Source organism: Oncorhynchus masou, chromosome 13 (genome assembly GCF_036934945.1).
Source record: "Oncorhynchus masou masou isolate Uvic2021 chromosome 13, UVic_Omas_1.1, whole genome shotgun sequence".
Classification (NCBI taxonomy): domain Eukaryota; kingdom Metazoa; phylum Chordata; class Actinopteri; order Salmoniformes; family Salmonidae; genus Oncorhynchus; species Oncorhynchus masou.
In genome coordinates, this window is record NC_088224.1 from 98200511 (window position 1) to 98206510 (window position 6000).

The window sequence follows — 6000 nt, forward strand, 5'->3', positions numbered from 1 at the left end:
AAAGGATGTCTACTTTGCAGTATCTCAAATACAACATATATTTTGATTTGTTTGAGTTTTATGGTTACTACTTGATTCCGTATGTGTTATTTCATAGTTTTGATGTGTTCATTATTATTCTACAATGTAGAAAAGTGTCAAAAATGAAGAAAAACCATTGAATGAGAAGGTGTGTCTGAACGTTTGACTGGTATATGCAGTATATATCCCACAGCACTCATTTCTGATTGGTTAGAATTGGATTCTTGAATGTACATTAAAACAAACTAACGTAAAAGATATCGTCAGGACAGTTGGAAAAGATATCGGGGCACCTTGCAATCATGACGCAATAAGCGCCTACACATGCAGACCGTACTTGCTACAAAGTTACAGAAAGCTAAACGAACAACCACACAAACTGAAATATGATACATTGAATATGCAAGTCCAATGAGGAAAAAATGTAGCAAGCAAATTTGTTTTTTGATTTGAATTTGTTATTCCTACCACATATTTCTAGTTTCACCAGCTGTTTTCAGCAACTGATATTTTAGAATTTGGTTGTCATATTGGCAGGTTTGCTAGCAACAAACTATTTTGCTAGCTTCTAGCCTAGTGTTTGATATGCAATGAGATCTCCTCGTAAATAACACTCAGTGATGACGAGTGTCCTGACGAGAAGGCGAACAAGGGAACGTTGTCAATGAGCATGGCAACGGAACATAAAGAACGAACGGCTGGGTAGTCTCTGTAAATATCGAACTAATCAAAACAACGACCAGCAACCAAAATATGAGAAGGTATGAATTTGCTTATAAAAATGTAAATATCAGCAAAAAAGTAAGTATTTCTTCAGGAAAATGTGTGCTTTCATATTGTTTTCTTTGGCAACTGGGGTACAAGCGGGATAACTGCCTCCGTTCTATACTTTACCTTGGAAAAATGTACTCCGTAAAAGGTCTCGGCTCTGTCCTGCTGTGTCATTAACTATTCCCAAGGTAATGTACAGATTGTCAGTGTTCATCCATTACATATAAACTCAGCAAAAAAATAAACTTCCTCTCACTGTCAACTCAGTTTATTTTCAGCAAACTTAACATGTGTAAGCATTTGTAGGAACATAACAAGAATCAACAACTGAGACATAACCTGAACAAGTTCCACAGACATGTGACTAACAGAAATGGAATAATGTGTCCCTGAACAAAGGCAGGGTCAATATCAAAAGTAACAGTCAGTATCTGGTGTGGCCACCAGCTGCATTAAGTACTGCATGACATCTCCTCCTCATGGACTGCACGGGATTTGACAGTTCTTACTGTGAGATGTTACCCCACTCTTCCACCAAGGCACCTGCAATTTCCTGGACATTTCTGGGGGGAATGGCCCTATCCCTCTCCCTCCGATCCAAGAGGTCCCAGACGTGTTCAATGGGATTGAGATCCGGGCTCTTCGCTGGCCATGGCAACACTGACAGTCCTGTCTTGCAGGAAGTCATGCATAGAACGAGTAGTATTGCTGGTGGCATTGTCATGCTGGAGGTCATGTCAGGATGAGGCTGCAGGAAGGGTACCACATGAGGGAGGAGGATGTCTTCCCTGTAATGCACAGAGTTGAGATTGGCTGCTATGACAACAAGCTCAGTCCGATGATGCTGTGACACACCGCCCCAGACCATGACAGACCCTCCACCTTCAAATCGATCCCGCTCCAGAGCACAGGCCTGGGTGTAACGCTCATTCCTTCGCCAATAAATGAGAATCTGACCATTACCCCTGGTGAGACAAAACCGCGACTCGTCAGTGAAGAGCACTTTTTGCCAGTCCTGTCTGGGCCAGGAGACGTTGTTGCCGGTAATGTCTGGTGAGGACCTGCATTACAACAGGCCTACAAGCCCTCAGTTCAGCCTCTCTCAGCCTTTTGCGGACAGTCTGAGCACTGATGGAGGGATTGTGCGTTCCTGGTGTAACTCGGGCAGTTGTTGTTGCCATCCTGTACCTGTCCCACAGGTGTGATGTTCGGATATTCCGATCCTGTGTTGTTACACGTGGTCTGCCACTGCAAGGACGATCAGCTGTCCGTCCTGTCTTCCTGTAGCTTTGTCTTAGGCGTCTCACAGTACGGACATTGCAATTTATTGCCCTGGTCACATCTGCAGTCCTCATGCCTCCTTCCAGCATGCCTAAGGCACGTTCACACAGATGAGCAGGGACCCTGGGCATCTTTCTTTTGGTGTTTTTCAGAGTTAGTAGAAAGGCCTCTTTAGTGTCCTAAGTTTTCATAACTGACCTTAATTGCCTACCGTCTGTAAGCTGTTAGTGACTTAACGACCGTTCCACAGGTGCATGTTCATTAGTTGTTTATGGTTCATTGAACATGCATGGGAAACAGTGTTTAAACCCTTTACAAATTATCTTTGAAAGACAGGGTCACGAAAAAGGGACGTTTCTTCTTTTGCTGAGTTTATAACTGGTAGGTTCTAAATAAACTTTTTGCACTTTTTCAGTTGGTGGCATCAGCAAATGATTTGGTCGCAAACATTTTTTTATAATTGATAATGACCTGGCCTGTGTCCCAGAATATGCCTGCATTCCATACAGAACCAGGCTTAAATGACTGGCCGTCTTTTACATTAGCATGCCCTTGTGTTCTTACATTGATTTGAATAGCTTTACTGTAACAGCAAATAAAACAGACTGTTGAAATAAAGTGGAACATTTATTTATTGCAGATGTCAAAGTGCCATGTGTTCTTTTCTGTCAAATCCTCTAGAGGACAGAAAAACAAAATTCTCATGGAGAACGACCTTGATTTGCTCATATTTTCAGGTTTCGCTCTAAAAATCAGACTTTTTAAAAAATAGAAAAACAACTTAATTGGATGGTCTAAGTCTACAACAAGGTTTCAACTCGCGAAACACCCGTCAATTGGAGGGAAACAAACCAAAGCACCTTCATCATAAAAGCGGATCAAAAATGTAATCACAGAATAACTATATTGTAGCAGTAGAACTTCCATAACTTCAATGGCTTTTCAAGGACCAAAGTCCCTGGAGGAAATGTCTGATATTCACGGTAGCCTATTCCATGAGGTCGTAATTGTGCCAAGAATCTTTACTTTTTAATTACTTGGTTTGCCATTCTTGCCTTAGCATTTACTGGTCGACATAACATGAACCTTTCCTGCTGCTTTCCCTACCACTGTCAGTCTTCACTCCACACAACAACCAGCTGTTAGAGAGCTCAAACAGCTGGTCCAAGCAGCCCACTGATGGGGATGAGCGACTGGCCTGGAGGCTTTCCCGGAGCCCTGATGCACCGGGGCTTTCCCATGCTGTTGTTGACTCTTCAGAAAGTTGGTTAATTTTTGGTCCATTGCACTCTAGTTTTTGAATGAATCATTGGGCTACTTGTCTTTGCATCACAAAGAGAGAGAGAGAGAGAGAGAGAGAGAGAGAGAGGGAGAGGGAGAAGAGAGAGTGAGAGAGAGAGAGAGAGAGAGAGAGAGAGAGAGAGAGAGAGAGAGAGAGGGAGGGAGGGAGGGAGGGGGTGAGGGAGGGACAGAGAGAGAGAGAGAGAGAGAAGAGAGAGTGAGAGAGAGAGAGGGAGAAGAGAGAGTGAGAGAGGAGGGAGGGAGGGAGGGAGGGAGGGAGGGAGGGAGGGAGGGAGGGAGGGAGGGAGGGAGGGAGGGAGGGGGGAGGGAGAGAGAGAGAGAGAGAGAGAGGAAAACACCTAAGAAAGAAATTGAGAAACCTATCCAACCAAATACACAGAGACCCCGAAGACCTTCATTATGGTGAAACACTAAAACAGTGCAGAAATACACTAAGAAAAAAGGACGTCAGAAATCAGCTCAATGTAATTGAAGACTCCATAGAATCTAACCACTTCTGGGAAAATTGGAAACTCTAAACAAACACAACACAACACAATACAATGGAGATGTATGGATAAACCACTTCCGCAGTCTGATTGGCTCTACAACAAAGAACAAACAGCTAATACAAACACATGATCAATTACACATCTTAGAATCAATTATTAATGACTACCAGAACCCACTGGATTCTCCAATTACATTGAATGAACAACAGGACAAAATACAAACCCTCCAACTCAAAGAGGCCTGTGGGGTTGATGGTATCCTAAATGAAATGATAAAATAAACAGACTACACATTTCAATTGGCTATACTTAAACTCTTTAACATCATCCTTAGCTCTGGCATCTTCCCCAATATTTGGAACCAAGGATTGATCACCCCAACTGACAAAAGTCACCCCAATAACTACCGTGGGATATGCGTCAACAGGTATTCACCCTACACAACCTAATTGACAAACAAAACCAAGTCAAAGGCAAAGTCTTCTCATGCTTTGTTGATTTCTAAAAAGCGTTTGACTCACTTTGACATGAGGGTCTGCTATATAAATTGAAGGAAAGTGGTGTTGGATTAACAACATACAATATTATACAGTCAATGTACACAAACAACAAGTGTTCAGATAAAATTGGCCAAAAACTCAATGTTAGGAAAGTGCTCCTAATGTTTGGTAAACTCAGTGTACATCAATGAGTTGACGAGGGCACTATAAGTCTGCAGCACCCAGCCTCAACATACTAGACTCTGTCAAGTCAAAACGTCTACTGTTTGTGGATGATCTGTCCCCAACCCCAGCCTAGAGCATCACCTCCCTGTAGGTTTTCGCTCCAACTCCAGGTGTAACTAACCTGGTTCTGCTTATTAACCAGCTAATTATTACAATCAGGCTCGCAAGATTAGGGTTGGAGCAAAAAACCTACAGGACGGTGACTCTCTCAAATAGCAACATATCTCCTATGGAGTGCACTATTTTTGACCAGAGCCCAGTGGTCCCTGTGTGGGCACTGGTCAAAGGTAGTAAGTACACTGTAAAGCGAATAGGGTGCCATTTGGGACTCACTTTTGGTTCTCCGTTTGAAAGTAGTACACTATAAAGGGGATAGGGTGCCATTTGTTAGCTCCAGGGTTTAGCTCGAGCGGCCAGCGGCCGAGCCGTATTGCTTGCATCTTCATCAGCATCCCCATAGTCCCCCATGCCTGATTATGCACAACCTGTCATCCGAGCTTGCAATATTGATATTTTCCTTAATAGTCAAGGTTACCCGTGCACTCCTGCAGTCCTCATTTGAATGTGATCATGTTAATGATGTGTATTGATGTGGTATAATGATAGGTCTTCAGGGAGTGACATCATGCTGTTTGTCGATGGCACTCCCCACTGCTATAACACTACCATCGCTGCTACTGCTACTAATACTACTATCACACTACTACCACCACTACTACTACAACTACTATCACACTACTACTACCACTACTACTACTACTACATTTACATTTTACATTTAAGTCATTTAGCAGACGCTCTTATCCAGAGCGACTTACAAATTGGTGAATTCACCTTCTGACATCCAGTGGAACAGCCACTTTACTACTACTACCACTACTACTAATACTACTATCACACTACTACTACCACTACTACTACTACTACTATTACTATCACACTACTACCACCACTACTACTAATACTACTACTACTACCACTACTACTATCACTACTAATACTACTTCTATCACTACTAATACTACTACTACTACCTCTACTACTATTACTACTCTCACTACTACTACTACTACCACCTCTGATACTGCTACAAATACTACTATCACACTACTACTACCACTACTACTACTATTACTACAACTACTACTACTACTACTATCACACTACTACTACCACTACTACTACTACTATCACACTACTACTACCACTACTACTACCACTACTACTAATCACACTACTACCACTACTACTACTACTACTACTACTACTACTACTACTACTACTATCGCACTACTACCACCACTACTACTGCTACTAATACTACTACTACCACTACAACTACTACTATCTACACACTACTACTATCACTACTACTAATACTACTATCACACAACTACTACCACTACTAC